Source organism: Camelus ferus, chromosome 6, assembly GCF_009834535.1.
Source record: "Camelus ferus isolate YT-003-E chromosome 6, BCGSAC_Cfer_1.0, whole genome shotgun sequence".
Taxonomy (NCBI): Eukaryota; Metazoa; Chordata; class Mammalia; order Artiodactyla; family Camelidae; genus Camelus; species Camelus ferus.
The window spans coordinates 38,792,695-38,812,331 of record NC_045701.1 but is presented as its reverse complement, the minus strand read 5'-3'; the positions used below and the strand labels follow the sequence as shown (position 1 = coordinate 38,812,331).

Below are 19,637 nucleotides of genomic sequence, written 5' to 3'. Positions count from 1 at the left end.
AATAAATATGTGATAATATCAACTATAATAATGAAAAATGATAATAAATATAAAATAATATCTCAAACATCGTGGACTATATTAATAGAGATATTTATTTAATGTTACTACTACTGTGTCACAAAATATTATCTAAGTTCTATTATTAAGCATCAATATCAAGGCTCTGCATTATCTACAACATTCATCTTCTGAACAGGTCACATTTTAATATACTCAGGCCTGACTGTGTAAGATCAAAATCAAGCATCATGTAAAAGCTGAAGCAAGGGGCAGCTTTCCTAATTGTATAAAGAATCCCTAAATGAGTGAATAAAAATGAAAATTCCTTCTCTCTCTCTCTTTTTATTTTGTTACACTATTTTTTATTTTTCTCAGGTGTTTTAAAATTTTGTGTTGTGACATATGGTTTGCATAGATAAAGGTTTATAAATCATAAATTTAAATCCTAACAAATAATCATAAATTAAATACATGTATAATGACCACCGTGCTAAAGAACTTGAACATTGCTAACAGCCAAGATGCTCCTCATACACCCTGGTTACCTAGAGGTGATTAAGACTATTACTTTATGGTAGTCACTTCTTGTTTCCTTTTTATCATTTTACCTAGTTAGTATGCACACCTAAATAGTTAGTCTTCCTGTTTCTGATTTTTATGTAAAGTTAATCATGCAGTGTGTGTTCTTTTGTCTTCTTTCATGTAACATTGTCTAAAAGATTTTTTCCTATCCTGTGTTTTCTTATGAAAAATGTCCTAAAAACAGAAGATATAATTTATATGTAAAGTATAAAGAATAACAGTAAGATGAACACTCATCTGCCCATTGTCCAACCTTAGAAATTTCCCTCAGCTTGCCTTCTGAGACTGCCTGCACTCTGCCTATGGAGTGTATACCTACTTTTACTTTAACCACTCCTTTCCCCCACACCTCATGGCCTCTCTGGCTTTCTGAGATGGCCTACACTCAGTCTGTGGAGCATGCATCTCTCTGAATAAATATACTTTTGCTCAAAAAAAAAAAAAAGAAAATTCCCTCATTTATAAACTGGGTTTGCCTAACAGTTTCCAAAATGTTTTGACAAGAAAAAGAAAAGGAGGGAAAGATATGTAAAACTATTTAACTACCAACTATTATTGACTTGGTAGTTCAGATCCTCTAAACATCTCTGCCTGTCATATAACCAAACTAGCCTGACTTCCTGACCCCAGGGCCTTGGAGCTGCCTTGGCCTAGGTGATGACTGAAGCAAATTTATTCCCACAGCAAAACTGCTGATGTTATACCATATGGAAAGGAACAGAGGTGTATGTAAATCCCACCTGTGGCCCAAGGTGCTGTAAGCTGCTTTTCTCTGAATTCTATCCCCAGTATGCAGAAAGCTCTACATACAAAATTATTTTGTTGCTCTGATTTCAGTCCTATACGCATGTCAGGATAGCTTATTCTGGGTCCCTGAAGATACCTTCCTCCCCAAGTGCTGCTGTGGAGTGCCTTCTGGTGATAATCACTTCCTTCAGGTAATATCCAGCTCATGACAGGGCTGAACAACAGCTCTAATTTCTTCCTATATCTTCCATAGAGGTACACAGAGGAAGTTATCATTCAACAAATATTTATTGAGCTTAAGACTGGGTAAGGCACTCCATTAGGTAATACATGCTACATGGAGCAGAATAAGCAGAGTGAGAGTGCTAGTAAAACCCGAAACATGGACAAAAAATTAATCATTGAATATACACTGGGTAAACAGTAAAAATCTCTGGAAGAACAAAATTAGATATATATTATAACACAGTTGCTACCCCTTTAGAAACAGGTGAATTAATTTTGTGAGGGGGTCTTCTATCCTAAGAGATCCTGTGAGGCCAGAGGGTGCCCTCTTACACTCCACTGCCCGCACACTGCAGTGCCACAGCCTAGGTGTGCTAGAATATGCAACGGGCCTCTCTTCCTGACTACGGTAGTTTCTTAAGGGCAGGGGCCAAGTAGCATCATTCATCTTCAAATTCCCAGTGGCTGACATATGGGAGGGGTTCAATAAATAACTAGTAAATTAATGAACAAATATTTGCTACCTGAAACTTCAGCTAAAATCTAAGTTTAAAAATAAGTTGCTTTATGGAATTTTCCCACAATATACAGAAGTAATGGCTCAAAATGTTGATGTACATGTTAACTTGATTACTGAATATCTCTAGGGATTCTAAATAGATAAAGATACTTTTTTAAAGTATCTACAGAAGGTAGAACATTATAGGCATGACTGGAAAAATGGTTCCAGCACCTACCCAACTCAGAAGTCACCAGTTGTTATATATTCAGGACTGATATTCAGCCAGCATGCAGGGGTAAGGCCACATCTATTGTTTATAGCTGACATTAGTTCTGACTGTCCAGTGCTCATTTCATGATACATGTTAAACATGTGAATATCATGCATTATATAGAAAGAAGGCTATGTACTGTAAAATGATAATCACATAACAATGGAGGAAGGATGGCTGTAGAGAAACTGCCACTATGAAAATGGAATTGTACAAAGATATCTTAAAACTATCATTGAATTCTACTTTTACCTTAACTAAGAAAGTAAGAATATTTATAAATAAAAGTTATACAATTTATCTTTGCATAAATACCTTAGATAGAAAGTCCCTAAAAGATAAAAGCCTTTCAAACAAAGCTGGAGTGACCATATTAATATCACAAAAAGTAAATTTCAGAGCAAAGAATATTACCAGGGATAAGGAGAGTCATTTCATAATGACAAAGGGATAAGTTCATCAAGGGGGCACAATAATCCCAAACGTCAATGCATCTAATGAGAGTGCTTCAAAATACGTGAAATAAAAACTGATAGAACTACAAGGAACAACAGACAAATTCACAATTATAACTGGATATTTCAATACCCCTCTCTCAATAATTGATAGAACAAATATACATAAAATCAGTAAGGATATACACATGAAGAAGATTTGAACAAAACTACAAACCAACTTGACCTAAATGACATTTTACAAATGTCTCTCAAACAACAGCAGAACAACACATTGTTTTCAAGAGCCCATTGAATGTTTACCAAGATAGATCATAATTATAAAACAAGTTTCAATAAATTTTAAAAGATTCAAGTCATAAAAATTATGCTCTTTGGCTACAATGAAATTAAATTAGGATACTAAGAACAATAACAGGAAGACCTCTAGAAAATCCCAAATATTTAGAAAATAAATAATATACTTCTAAATAATGCATGAGTCAAAGAAGAAATCAAAAAGTAAATTAAAGAGCATTTCAAATGAATAAAAATAAATATAAATCTATAAAGGTTCTTATGCTGTTGCTAAAGTAGTACTTAGGGGAAATTTTATAGCACTAAACACATACATAAAAAATGAAGAAAAGGGAGAGGGTATAGCTCAGTGGTAGAGTGCATGCTTAGCATGCACAAGGTCCTAGGTTCAATTCCCAGTACCTCCACTAAAAAATAAGATAGATAGATAGATAGACAGACAGACATACTTGATTACCTCACACTCCCCCCACAAAAAGAAACAAAAAAGTTATCTAAAAAAAAAAAATGAAGAAAAATCTCAAATGAATGACCCAGATTCCTCCATAGGAAATGAGAAAAAGAAGAACACTGAGATAGTACACAGAGAGAAACCCTAACACTATAACATACATTTGGTCACTGACAAGTTACCAAGGGTGAATCTTCTTAAAGAGATCCCCAATCCTGTTAAACATCAAGTCTCAGCCAATGAGGATATATGCCCACAGTGACCAGGTCTGATAAACACCGTAGCCAGCACTTGGCAGAAACAGTAAGTTCGTTTTAAAAGACCAAACAAAGAAGTGAAGAATTGAAAAAAGGATCTAACACATACACACTGGATTTACTCACAGGAAGTAATTTAGATGATCACGTTTTTAACGAGATAGCTCTCATACTTTAAGAGAATATTTTACTCCTGCTACTACCGTTGGTGGTTTAAGACTAAACTTTCATTAAAAAAGAGTTAATGCTCATAAATCACTTAGAATGAGCCACCCAAAACTGCCACTTTCACAGGTCCAAAACTATCAAATATTAGCAATTCAAGTTGTTCAAACTAGTAATTCCTGAGACTGCAATCAATTTATTAGAGGAGCAATAATATTGCAGCTTTTCAAGTTTATTAAATTGACATAATACACAAAAAGCAGGATAATACTCTTTTTGACTATTATTTTTTAAATTTCTTAAATCTCAGACCATGACCCTTGTCTCCAGAAAATCTTTCGCCACCAAAGTCATAATTTAAGATCCAATATATCCCATAGGCCACCCCCAAATCCTACCACACAGACATCCTTCTAGGGACACCAAAAAGGTTTCATGTGATCATATACATATACCTATATGTTCCTTGATAATGAAAAAACAGTTTTGCTCCTAAGAAATTCATCCAAGCTTATGAAACATCAAGTGTATCTCAATTTAAGAAGCTGATGTACAAAAAAGAACTAGCCAAATGTAGTTTAAGTCATAACTTCCTATTCATTTTATACATAGATTCCTTAAAAGTAATCAGCTTTTGAAGTATGTGTTAAATTATCCCAATTACAGAATGCTGTTTGCACATATGTTTCAAAAATACGTGCATCATATGATATGAGGTATATGTATAAATTTGTATAAATGCTGGATTAAATAACCCTCTTGGCGGAAGTTCCAAAGCATCACTTACAGCATTTACATACTGGTTTTATGTGCCAGATATTTGGAAGCCAAAACTAAATTTGATACTTTATAAAGTAGGTCTATACTGGAGTTAGAAGAGCAGAATAGTGCAGCATTTATATTAATTATACTGATACAGGGCACAAACAGAAGGCTAAGTGAGGTTATTTCGAAAAGAGTAGTGTCCATTTTCATCTTAGTCTAGGGACAAAACCCAAACTCTCTTAAGCGGTTTTAAAATATACGAAAACTACATCTAGAGGCTTAACTTTCTCTCCAATTGTTTTTCACAAATACAGAAGCCTGTCTTTTGGAGCTAAATAAGGGAAATAAAACAGAAAACAGGAAGGTAAATTTTAAAGACATTTTACCACATGCCAGACAAATCACTCCAACCAATCCTAGAATTTCTGTGCTCCCGAGTAAGAAAATGAAGACTTGTATTTGGCATAATGCCCAGGAAAGGAGCGAAATAAAGTGTCCCCATGCCATGTGCAGAAGAAACACTTGAGATCTCATGTCTAACTCTGGAACTGAACAGCTTTACGACCTCTGTCCAACTGATAAAGAATTCCACGTAAACAACAGCCTACCTGAACTGTGCTGCAAGAAGCAATCCAAAGTACCGTGGGGTCCTACACAGGCTGCGGTAATTTCATGCCCCTCATCCAAGCCATCCGCCTCTGTCAGATACTCCACCACCGACCGACAGGTTGAAAGCAGGGCACTGAAAGCCCAGATCTTGTAACTCAAGGAGATTTGATTTTTAACCAGCTGTCCCTGGTTAACCAGCTTTACAAACACAGTATATAAAACACAACATATAACTTTCTTTCCATCCCTGAACACTTACAGTTAGGCTTTGGGCCTAACTGCCTAGAGGCGTGTTGTGAACTGTTAACTGTAGTAAGGTTTCAAATCCTCCGTCCCTCAGCTCCCAGACTGCTAACTGGAATTTCAGTCCACATGTGCCCCTCACAATTAGCAGGGTTATTTTAGGCACTGACCTAAGTTCTCAGAGAATGTAAGCTGATGGCAAGGGGGAGTCTAACGTGTCTGTTGCTTGGTTACTGTAGAAAGCTCATTCGAGAAGCTCACAGTCTGTGTGAAGTGCTTCCCTGACACCCCACTACATGGATTCTTACTTTAGCTGAGGAGAAACACGGAAATTATACACTTATCTTTTAATATCCACCGAGAGCTTAGACCCATCATGAATCATAACAATTCAACAGAGGCATGCAAGTGACTTGGACAGCTGTTTTACAAAACCGTTTTAAGTTCTGACTGGGAGTGCTTAGTCACATGGTGTGCTGCTGCAAAGGAAGTCCCAGGAAAAGTAAAGCACTCAGGATCTAATCAAGATTACTGATTTCCTTCCAGGTTCAGAGAAAGCTATCAATACAAAATATGCTAAACATTTTTCAAAATTATTAAAGTTAGTTCCCCTCTACAAACTAATACATATCTACTAGGTCCTACTATTTCTAATAGAGCACTCCACCTACTGGCTAATATGACCATTTTGTAGACATGTATCTCATGGGAGAAATAACCAAAAAAGAAACAGTAGAAGGAAATTGCATGGTGCCTCCTTACCAGTGAGTTCCTCCGTGCAGCACTGAACACTGTGACTCCCAGAGGCAACACAGGGTAAATTCACACACCTTTCAACTTCCTCATCAACACCCTTCTCATGGTTTCCGCAAAAGTCAGAACACAAGGAGAGAATTTGAATTTCCAGGAGGGGGTGGATATAAATTAGATATAAGAAGGAACTGCCTGAGTTGGAGGTTTGCTGAGAACTACCTGTAGGAAGAATTAGTCAAATCTCATTCTGAGAGAAGTTTAAATAAAAGGGTTGTTGAATCTGTCGGAAATGGTTAGCCATGGTCTCCCTAAAGAGAGAGCACCAAAATGGATAAAGTCTGAAAGTCTCATCTCTTTCCTTGGATACTGCTCTCTCAAACTTCCTGACAGTCAGTTCAGTGGTTACTTCTTTGGAAGCCTCGCAACTCCCCTCAGCTGGCTTAATGCCCCACCTTAGTGCTTCCAGACTCTTGCCACTGCCTGATATTTTAATGGTCTCATTATCTCTTTCCTAGCTCCCCAAACAGGGAATTCTAGTTGGCAGTTGCTGTGTCGTGTTCATCTTTGAAGAGCCGGCTTAAATCAGTACTGGGTCCCTAGTAGATAGCAATGAATGTTCGCTGAATGAATGAATTCTAGGATGTTACAGAATCACTGGAGCACATAAGGCCTGCTTCTGGGTTCAACAAACCACTCTTGCTCTATTCCCACTCTCCTGAGATGTTGTTAGTTCAGGGTGACCAGCAGCTGAGGTGGCACAATAGATGTCTTGTAGACTTTGTTATAAAACTGGATTACTATCTGATGAAGGAGCAAACAAATAAATAACCATATGTCAGATCTCTAGTAAGAGTGTACTCAGAGCCCATTTTAGGCTCCAATCTTAAGCCAGGCCTGCTCTAGTGAGTTAGTTCCAATGATAAATAATAACCCACCTTCCCAACGCCCAAAGGCCTTCACACAGTTCCCTCTCTGACATGCTATTACTCTTTTTCTCTAACACCCAGCTCCCACTTCCCACAAGCTGAGGTTTTTCATTTGTGATAACAATACAGACACATCCAGCAGTCAAAGCCAACTCACAATGTGGATGAATCACAGACTATAATGGCTACAAACTTGGCGGCACTTTAAACTTCAAATTCTTTGAATTCTTTCAAGAATAAGAAAAAAGTATATCTTCTATTAAGAGCTAGGAAGGAGATAATGAAAAAGTATTTGGACACTGGAGTATCTACTACAAGTTATTTTTTCATCACTGATTTTGATCTAGAATTTGATAGTCTGGGGCTTCTTTTTTTTTTTTTTTTTTTCAAGAGAGAGAGCTATAACCCCAGTTCTGTGGTCAGTTATATCCTGGCAGGAAAAGGAGGAACATGTACTTCACAGTGTCCTATTTTTAATTCTCATTTAAATAGCTGTCAGCTCTTGCCAGCACAAAGGAAGAAAGATGACAAAATCAAGACAAGATTTTCTGACCAGAACCAAGTATTAACATTGGTCTGGAAAGCTATGCTTATTTAAGAATTTACATAGTTCTCAGAGAATTTAAGAAGCATCCAAACATAATTTTCCATAAGTCTGGCACACATCAAAAGTTTATAGATAGAGAGATAGAGAGATATACCATGCAATAGAGGCATTTGACAAAATTATAAGAGAGATTCTTTTAAAATTCAGATAAAGGTAATGTATTTTTTTAATGGCTCTCACTGAGAAATATATTCATTCATTTTAATATAAACTAATTTATTTGTTCAATACCCATTATAAATTAAGTTCTGTGCTCAGCTCTCAGAATTTTAAAAATGAAAAGAACGTGGATAATCCCTATCCTCAAGGAAGTAAGAATCTAGAGAAATAGACAAGTAGATAATCACAGTGTTGTTTTAGAGGCACAGAGATGGTACCTGCGGAGGGTGTCATGAGAACAGGAAGGTAAGGAGGGGCAACCCAGTCAGAAGAAAACTGAGAAGCCAATTAAAAGAGGTACAGTAAAGCAGAGTTCTAAAGAACATGTAAGAGAGAGCCAGACATGGATTTTGTGGGGAAGCATTTCAAGGAAGAAAAAACATCCTAGGAGAAGACCTGGAAGTAGGCAAGTATGAGGCATTTTTGTTGAGGGAGCTGAAAACACATCAGTATGAGAAGAGCCTGGCATGCAAGGTGGGAGTCAGCAGAGAGCAAGAGATGGAAACAGAGAATAAGATAATTCATCACACTGCAGACCAGCCCAGAGGAAGCGATTACTAGGATAACAGCTTACGGCCCATCTTACTCCTGAGAGGCTTCTGCCGACCTTTCGTGGTGGAGGACTTCAATGAAAACAGTTCAATTAAGTCATGATTTAGTTTCCTAGGAGTCATGAATCCATGCAGATAAAATCAATTGTTTTTATATAAAAATTGCATAATTTATATTTGCTCTTTCTCTTTATATAGTATTTACAGCCTAGATATGAGTGTAGCTACAAGCATGTCTCATTTTTAAAAGCACACATAATACATTTTAAAGCAATGATTCAGAATCACAAAGTCATCAGAGTCAGAAATTTTCTGATTCAATTTCCTCTTATTGTAGAAGAGGAAACCACGGTACAGAGAGGTTGTCATTTGCTCCAGTCATATGCTAGAAAGGGGAAGCCCCTGTACAAGAACGGAGGTCTATGAGTGTCCTGTAAGACACAGGGCCTACCTTTAGTATTTGCTGCAGGGGGGGTATAGGTATAATATACATGTAATTTTATTCTATGGGTTATAGAGAACTATTGTTGGATTTTAAGCACAGCAGCAAAAGTTTAGGTGAGATCTATATTTTAGAGGGATCATTCCTTGTTTTGATAAAGGAGTAAGAACAGGAGTCTTTTCAATAACTCAAAGAATGATGATTGTGGGAGCTAAGCAAAGGCAGTGGGGGTAGAAAAGAGTGAACATATTGTAGAAACAAGAGGGACTTAAAATAGACCTGACTTGGTAACCAGTTGGACATAGTGGGTGAAGAAGCAGAGAAGTTGAGCATGGTAACTCCTTGTCTCCTGGCATGGGTAACTGAGTAACCTATGAGAAAGTATCTAATGGGATGTACACAGAGTGTTTATGGAGAAAGGAAATGTCACTTAGCCTTGAGATGAGCAGAGCTAAAATGAGATGAGTGGAGTGACAGATGTCCAGTCAGATCACCTTCACAATCCATGGGACGCTTAATGAAATTCTTGGTACTTGAGGTAGTTTGTGCTACCTTTGTTGCTCACAGAGGTAAGGACATAGATCCTAATTATAATTCCTTGATAATACCATTATATTTTAATGGTTTCTTAAACTTCTATTTTTATTATTTCTTGATTTCTACTTCTAGTTATGGCAGAGTAGCTTATGCAGAAGGATCACTTTGAAGTCATAAGAGAATTACCAAGGCAGCAGGGATTTGAGAACTTAAGATCCCACAGAGAATGGAAATTCAGAGAGAGAAGGTATTTGACGCCATTTTCCTCTTAAAGGCCTTTGCAGAGTTGTAAGCAGAGCTAAGAGGTAGAGAAGGTGGGCTGAACTAGCAATTTTCAGTGCTGGAGGGACAAAAACGGGAGCTCAGAATCCAGCAAGAAGAAGAAACCTTGGTTAAAAAAACAAAGAAACAAAAAACAGAAAACCAGGCTTTCAGGGGAAACCTCTAAAGGACCAATCCAGGTAAACCAGAAATAGGCCAGTCCTAACAAATGAATCCAACAATACATAAAAAAGAATAATATATCATGACCAAGTTGGATTCATTCCAGGAAAGCAATATTGCTTTAATGTTTGAAAAAGAAACTTCAAAAAAAAAAAAAATCACATGAAGATCTCAATTCAAAAAAAAAAAAATGCAAAAGGCAACATTCATGGGTAAATCTCATAGTTACATTTTGAGCAAGGGAAGACAGATACAAAAGAATGTATCTAGCATGATTATATTTATTTTAAGCTTGAAAGCAGGTAAAACTAGATGATGTTATTTAAAGATGCTTATGTGGCAGTAAAACTGTAAAGCAATGAAATGACTATCATAAAATCAGAATGTTGGTTACTCCTGAAGGGACAAAAGGGCTAAGATCAGAGGGGAGTATGTGGGATTTTCTATGTTCCTGGTAAAGTTCTACTTTTGTTTTTAATCTAGGTAGTTATAAGTCAGATGTTTGCTTTAAAGTTTTTAAATTTAAAAACATATATATACATATATATATATGTATATATAGCAATTTTTAACAGGAAATATATATACTGATAGGAATATAGGAAGACTTGAATGGATAAAGAAACATATTATGTTCTTGGATAAGAAGACTTTAGATTATGAAGATGTCAATCCTCCTAAATTCTTCTCTACATGTAATATAACCCTAATAAAAACCAACAGAAGTTTATTTGGTACTAGACAAGCTGATTATAAATTTTAAGTGCAAGAATAAGGTAGAAAAGCAGGAAATTTTTGAAAATACCATTATTTTCAGAACTTTTAGCTGGCGATAGAAACAAAACAGCCAGAAATAGAAATCTAGAAATACAAACGTGATGAAGATAGCATAGGTGGGGAAAAGATAATTTATTCAGTAAATGATAATGGGACATTAAGGTAAACTTTGATCTTTGGTTAAAAAAAGTTTTATGCCCATTTTTAAAGATGTATATTACTGTAAATTCTCAAAGAATTAAGATTTAAAATACAAAAAATCAAAACTTACAAGTATTGGAGGGACAGCAGCATGTAAATCAATGAAGCTAGAACACTCCCTTACACCATACACAAAAATAAACTCAAGATAGATCAAAGACTTAAACATAAGACAAGATAAACCTCCTAGAAGAAAATATAGGCAAAACATTATTTCATACACATCTCAAAAAATGTTCTTCTAGGGCAGTCTACTCAAGCAATAGAAATAAAAGCAAGAATAAACAAATGGGACCTGATGAAACTTACAAGCTTCTGCACAGCAAAGGAAACCAGAAGTAAAACAAAACAACAACCTACGGAATGGGAGAAAAGTTTTGCAAATGAAACCGACAAAGGCTTGATCTCCAGAATATATAAGCAGCTCATACGACTTAATAAGAAAAAAACAAACAACCCAATCCAAAAATGGGCAGAAGATGTAAACAAGCAATTCTTCAAGGAAGAAATACAAATGATCCATAGGCACATGAAAAAATGCTCAATATCACTAATTAGCAGAGAAATGCAAATCAAAACTACAATGAGGTATCACCTCACACCAGTCAGAATGGCCATCATTCAAAAGTCTACAAATAACAAATGCTGGAGAGGCTGTGGAGAAAAGGGAACACTCCTACACTGCTGGTGGAAATGCAGTTTGGTGCAGCCACTGTGGAAAACAGTATGGAGATTCCTCAAAAGACTAGGAATAGACTTACCATATGACCCAGGAATCCCGCTCCTGGGCATATATCCAGAAGGAATCCTACTTCAGGATTACACCTGCACCCCAATGTTCACAGCAGCACTATTTACAATAGCCAAGATATGGAAACAGCCTAAATGTCTATTAACAGATGACTGGATAAAGAAGATGTGGTATATTTATACAATGGAACACTATTTAGCCATAAAAACCGACAGTATAATGCCATTTGCAGCAACATGGATGTCCCTGGAGAATGTCATTCTAAGTGAAGTAAGCCAGAAAGAGAAAGAAAAATACCATATGAGATTGCTCATATGTGGAATCTAAAAAAAAAAAAAGAGAGAGAGAAGAACATAAATACAAAACAGAAACAGACTCATAGACATAGAATACAAACTTGTGGTTGCCAAGGTTGGAGGGTGGGAAGGGACAGACTGGCATTTCAAAATTTGTAGATACTGACAGGCATATGTAGAACAGATAAACAAGATTATACGGTATAGCACAGGGAAATATATACAAGATCTTGTGGTAGCTCACAGCGAAAAAAAAATGTGACAATGAATATATGTATGTTCATGTATAACTGAAAAAATTGTGCTCTACACTGGAATTTGACACAACATTGTAAAATGACTATAACTCAATAAAAAGTGTTTAAAAAAATAAAGCTCACATATTTCAGGAGTAAAAAAAATTAAATAAATAAAAGTATTGGAGGAAAAAACATGAGAAAAATATTTACAGTCTCAAAATGAGGAAGACTAAATACGACACAAAGCCTGTAAGAGAAAAAAAACTGACAAATTCCACTACAAAAATTATACTTCTTTATGAAAGTAAAGCACTATAAACAAAGTTAAAAGATAAATGGAAAACCAAGAAGAGTATTCACAAATACTCACATTTTCTATAAATCAACAAGTAAAAGAGCAACAATCCAACAACTGTCTTTTAAATATATAAAAAGATATTCAACCTCACTCATAATAAGAGAAATGGAAACTACACTGAAATACCATTTTCATTTATCAGATTAGCAATATCAAAGAATTAGTATGGGTTAAAAGAAGCATTCTCGTATCTTGCTGGTGAGACTATAAATTAGTATAAGGTTTACAGAAAATGATTTGTCAATACATATCAAAATTACCAATATAAATTATACATCCTTTGAACAGCAAATTAGAATTCTAGAAATTTATTTTCCTACAGATATAATCACACAATAGAAGGTGACATTACAAAGTTATTCATTGTAGTATTGGAAATAACATAATGTCCATTAATAGAGGACTGATTAAATAAACTGTTTATACGTATAGGGGAAAACTATGCAGGTGTTATTCTGATTTGGAATGTTCTCCAAGATACATTGTTGTAATACATTTACTGCAGCACATGAACAATACATTTATGGAAAGGTTGCAATATTTGCATAAAAAAGGAAATGAATAATTCATTTGTCCATAAATATTACTTGAACATATTTTCTGTGCCAAGCACTTTTCTAGCCCTTGGAAAAGATCAGAGAACAAACCAGAAAATAAGTAAATAAGATATGGTACACGTGACGTAGTAGAAGTGCTATGAAGGAATAGAAAAACAAAACAGAGTGCCAAGGTGGTAGTGGAGATGCTGCTTTATACAGAGTGGTCAAGAAAGAATTTCTGATAAAGTGGTATTTGAACAGAGACATCAAGGAAATGAGGGTTGGGACAGGAGGGTATCTGGGGGGAAGTGCATCCCAGGATGTCAGAAGAGCAAGTGCGAGGTTCAGGAGTGGGAGTGGGCTTAGTGTATCAAGGGAACAGCTAATTAGAACTGAATAAAGGGAAGAGCGCAGATGTAGCCAGAAGGTTAGTGGTGGGAAGGAAGGGACAGACATGACCACTGCAAGGACCTCAGGCTTTTACTCTGAAATGGAAAACCACTGGAGAGCGTCTCAGGGATGGTGTTCTGGGAATCAGACTCTACACTGAAGTTTAGGATGCAGAAAGATTTTTAGGAAGTGCTCTTGGGATGAAATCCTGCAGAAGGAGAAAGAAGTAAGCAGGGTTGGGGAAAACTGAGTTGTAATGTAGTTTCAACTAATGCATCAGTTCACCCCACACAGAACTCTGAAACTGAGAATGCTCTCCAAATTGTCCCAAGTTGGAATGAAGGGGCCAGGCCTTATAGTCCCACAACGAGTTCTTAAATATAGCATGAAAATGGAGATTGTAGTGAGTTCATCAAAGGGTGGAAGAGGAGGAACTGGAAACAGTAATTGGAGACAAATTTTCAAGAATTACTGCTGAAGGGGAACAAAGAAATGAGGTGTTAGCTGAAAGGAAATGTACCAGTCAAAGAAGAGTTCTTCCTTCTTTTAGGCTGAGGTATGTTACTACTTGTTTGTGAAGGGAATAATGCAGCTTATATTTGTTTTACAAGAATCTATATTAAATTGAGAGCAATGATTGCCTCTGGAGAAGAAACTGTGAGTCTGGAGAGGAAAACTGTGAGGCTGGAGAGTAAGTGTAGGAGAGAGGATCAGTGTTTACCATTTTGTATCTCTGTATGCCTTCTCTAATCACAAACTGATCAATAAACAAAATAGAACAAGTAAAATATCTTATTTATTATATTGACACAGAAAGAGATCCTAAAATATTCTGTGAAGTAAGAGTTGGTTAAATAAGTTACAAATATGTTTTTTAATTATCTAAGTATGACTATAAATATGGACTAAAAGTCTAGAAAAGAAATACCAAGTCGTCAACAGAGGGTATCTCAAAAATATGAGAGATTTCTATTTATTTGTTGTTTTATTTTTTACAACAATCTAGTACATCAAAAAATATTTCATATTTTTAAAGTATCTTTACCATATATGAACCTACAAATGTGGATGAATCCTCTGTGATGATGCAATGAGGAAACCAACCAGATAGTTTCCTGGGTCACTAGGATCTCCAGGCCAGGGGAGATGGGGGTGGGGCAGAGGGGGAGTAAGGAGAATCAGACCCGGGCTGATTGAGTAAAAATGTATTGAACTCTGGCTCCTGAGAGCATGTCTTGCATTGCTTTATCACACCATGTCTACCACAGTGACAGCTAAATTCAAACAAACAGTAAATGAAAATAGATTTTTAAAAATATTTGGGCTCCATACTGGTTTATACTAAATAACAAAGCTATTTCTTCCTTTCTTCATAATGGCTCTATGAGTCACTTTACACAAATATCTACAGATCATGGAAAGAAATCCAACATCAAGAAAGCATGACAGACTATGAATGGGCACCTTGACTATGAATAGGGTACAAATGTTTAAGAAGAAAGCCCTTTGGACTCTGCATATTGTGCTATTATTTCAATCATAAGACTTCAGGGCTTAACACAGATTTCAGTACTGCAAGGGCCTAAATAGGAGAATTTACTATTCAGGTCAATTGTGAAATTTTTCCTCTTAAAGATGATACCAATGTTGTCTTAGTTGGAGCTATGATCAATTGCTTCTTTCTTTTAAATATCTGACACAGTAGCCAATATTTTTCTCACAACCAAACAGCTGCCTATCATTTGTTTGAATTGGGAAATACACATTTCCCAATGTGCTCTTCAAAGAAAGACTATTAAGAGACACAACCCCCCACCTCCAAGGTCCAATTCTCTTACATTTACATAGTTTTTTTTTTCCTCCCACAGCTCACAGCACCCTACAAATCCCAAACTGGCCTCAAAAGGCCTAAACCCTCACAGTGCCAGCATAAAGAAGGTAAAGAATGCTACAAACCTCTGAGCACAAGAGTGGTGAGAAAACGAACATATGGGCCAATCTATATGATACAGAAAAATATTCAGGATTTAACATTAAGTTAAAGAAACAATGTATAAAATTGTGATGGCATCTGAGCCAGATTTTTGTATACGTGTAAATAAAAACTGGAAAAAGTACATCAAAAATAATAGTGGGTCTCCCTAGTGAGCCATAGATGATTTTTATTTTCTCCTCATTTTTATAAGAGGAGATATATATTTTAGATTATATATTTTATTCATATAATCAGGGAGAAATAACAGAAGTGATTTTTAAAGTCAATTGTATGCAATACTAAAAATCAATCAAAGTAGGAAGTGGGTGTTTGATATAAGCCACATGTTCCTAAGTCTAAACCTGATAGAATTCTTTCTCAGGAAGCATTTTCCCCCATGTCCCTGGGGGTCCTTTAACATTGTCAAATTCTCATGGAAATAGGAGTTGGCAGCTCCATCTCCTCCTCTCCTCTCAATATATTTTCCTCAACACCCTCCAACTTGAGACTCCTCCTTCCTCCTGGATATTAATTTTATTCTGAACCAAAAAGCACAACATAGGAGAAATCACGGATTCTCACGGTGAATGGGGAGTTCCACTACACCAAGGAGGCTTGTTCATGTTGCTCTTTCATTCCCTGTCTTAATCCAGCTATTCCCTCCCCCTCCACTCACGTGGCCATCTCTCATCTCAAAGACCCAGAATCATCTTTCTTCACATGAAGTCATCACAAGGTAGTTTGTGTGGTCTGGGAGCTCTCCATAAAACCCTGAGGTTCACTTTCTTTCTCTGACCTGCACCTTGAGCAGACACATACATCAGGCTAAATGTAGTTTTCCACATGCTGATTCTCTCTTTCTGGCATCAAATTACACTTTTGTGTTTTCTGATGGCAGAGGTCTCCTCTGATGTGTCTTCTACCTCACTTGGCTTTCCTTCTGAGGACACTCAGTTCATCTTTAATTGTTCTATTAGCTTAGCTGCTGCTGCTTCACATCTTGACTCCAGTTGGAGCCTGGAATTTTCCTCCTCACAATTCTCTTACTTAACCGTTCAGTCATCTGTTTAGTAGAAGGACCTTCATCTCCCTGATATCTATCCCTTCGTTTCATAGATCTGAGTGTGATGTCTTGACACATTTAATGGCAATCACACAGGGATCTGGCTTGCAGGCACATGTGCATGCGTGTGTGTGTGTGTGTGTGTGTGATGCTTCTTGGCAACAACATTCACTGATGTTGGCTCTTAATCATTAAATATGAAAACTCAAAACTCCATACACAGCAATGCTCAGTACATGCCTTTGCTCTGAGTTGTAGTGTTTGCTTCTGACTCTAGACCTGTCATGTCAAGCTATGTGAAAGATTCACTGTGGATGCTAAACCCCAGCCAGGCAATGTCTATTGACTGAAAAATCTAAGACTCTCCTCATACTAGCTACATCTGCATGGTGCTCATTATGGCCAGGCATCATTCTAAGCATTTCACAAATACTATTTAATTTATGCTCATTACAATCCTATGAGGTAGATGCTATTATTATGACCATCACTTTACAGAAAAGGAAAATGTGGAAGAGGTGGGGCTGGAATTTGAACCCAGACAGTTGGGATCTAAGAATCAACTCCCTTAACCACCACTCTAAATTGCCTCTCATATGTAGCAAGATCTCTATAAATAAAAATCCTTCATTACTGAAAAGATCTGGCTAAATTGAGTTTGGGGACCAAAGTAGTAAACATGCCACAAGGCATTTTTGGAGTCTGTGATACACACTTGTTTTGGAATTGTGGCACTAAATTAGTTTGTCAGGACAGACACACACATATGGAAGCTAAGCTGCCATAGAGCTGAGCTTCCACCAGCCAGTCTCAGCCACTCCTTGGGAGAACTGTGAGCCCCACCCTCAACTTCCTTCTTCAGCTGCTTCTACTTAGGGAGTTTTTTTCCTCTATTATTTTTAACTCTGTGATTCAGAAAGTCCTCAACTTCAGGCCCAAGATCTAAGGGTATTCATCTTCATCTGCACAATTAAAACATGCCTAGATAAAGTTCTAAGAATGTAAGGTTAAACTCCAGTAGGAGACTTAGACTGCTATGCAAGTATCTTAATACAATGCATCTTTGAGGTAATTTACACAGAGAAGCCTAACTAAACCTCTGCCAGCCCCCATTTCGCTCTTTGCCCTTGTGTGGGTAGAGTCTAGGTGGGCTTTGGGGGCTCCTGAGTAAGGAGGCATCATGCGTTTTTCCCCAGGCCTCTCAATCCTACCTAAGGAGTTGCTTCTATAGATCCACCCTCCTTTCCTGGCCTTCTGTTAATAACTCTTTTAAAAACTAATCACCACAAGAATGTTAAGTGCTTGAGGTCAGAATTTCTGTCAGTTATGTTCACTGCTGTGCCAAGAAGAATGTCTGACATATAGCAGGCTCTCAATAAGCAGTTGCTGAATTGATAAATATCATATAATTTCCAGAAAATATAGCATATAAATATGTTTAAGAACAGTACACTGAATGTTTCAGCCTAGAAAGAACAAAACTTAAAGGCACAAAGTAGATAATAATTATAATATTGTGTAGTTAAAAGTGGGCTTAAAACACTTTTATGGGTAGTTAAAAGAGCTAAAAATGATGTCTTGCTGCAGACTCAACTCATAGATTAAGATGTAAGGATTCACGTGAGCGAGTTGATTGTATGCTCTTCCTGCAAACAGAAACTGGTTTTGCTTGAATCTCCACTCAGAAAATTCATCAAGATGCTGCTTGATCAACAACAAAAATATTCATTAAAGATGATAAATTGCAGGAGGTGAGGGGTGTCTGAATCAGGTGCAGTCAGTGTGACGACAGGATGATACTGTAAACTAAAAGAGCAGATATGGAGATAGTCTGAAAATCAATCTTAGCATTGCTACAAACAACTTTGATTCTTTGAGAGAGAAACTTAACTTTTGTGCCTCAATTCCCTCATTTGTTAAGACAAAGACCCATGTCAGAGGATGAGGATTAAGTGTGACAGTATATGCAGAGTGCCTGGCATTAAAAGCAAAGTAAACCATTACAAGCGAATATAAAGGAGTAGTATACTGAGATTTCTATTCCTTTGTATAATGTTTATCAGGCTTAACTCTGGGTTCATTTCTAAAGAGAAAATTTAAACAAATACACTTCCTGTGTGTCAAATAAAAATATAAAATTGAGAACAAATGTTCTAGAGCTGTGGAAGTGAAAAATGCACATTTCTTTCCCAAATGAATGGAAAGTTAGAATTTTCATCTAAAAAAAAAATCAATATACTTCCTATCTTCCAAATCAAAGAGCATATAAACAACGTTATAGAGATGTAACACAGATTTGGAATCAGAACAAATTTTGGAAAATGAGCAAAGTGCAAGTACCAAAGGGAATTTTTTAGCTAAATGCAAGACCAAGTGAACTGGAAATACATCCCACATAGAGAACTTCAATCCTCATCTCCCTTAGGGAGAAGCACTAGTTTCCTGCAAGATGCAATCCCTATTTCTTTTCTGTCTGTGAACTATAAGCCAGCCCTACCTTGAATTTAGTTTGGCTACAAATAAGTTTGTTTTTCAGTTTGTTTACCTTGAAATATGTCATCCCTCCACAGAGAATTCTAAGGACGATATTTATAGTCACTCCGTTTTTTTGTTTTTTTAATCAGAGAATTTGCTTGTATATGTAGAAGTTGAACCATGTGAAATTACCTATATTTAACTGCCTCTGACCTACAAAAAAAAAGCAATTTCACATGGTTCTGCTTCATTTGTTGTAAATTGGAATGATGTGGTCTTGGAGAACCCAGAGGTAAGCAAGTGGATGGATAAGAAGAGATCTATTTCTCAGTGAATTTTCACTTCACCTCTTCACAAAGCTGTCATGTCACAAAACCAAACAATTGTTCAGGAACTGGAATCACTGTATGTGGAAGGAATTAAATTCTCTAGGTATTGATGGAAAAAGACAAGGCTGCTCATGGTGAGAGCAGCGGTAAGCCCATGGCCCAATTGTGTGAGAAGGTGACAAGGAAGTAAACCACCAACCAAGCAAAGAAAACAATGACTTTCTGCCTACTGTGCAGGGATGAAGGCTGCATC

General features: G+C 36.6%; 1 protein-coding gene across 4 annotated transcripts in view; it reads right to left on the bottom strand.

Annotated features, from left to right (window-relative positions):
- The window catches only part of AKAP6 (A-kinase anchoring protein 6), a 466,205-nt gene that overhangs the window by 268,733 nt on the left and 177,835 nt on the right, over nt 1–19,637 (bottom strand). The gene's annotated exons all lie outside the window — the stretch shown is intronic.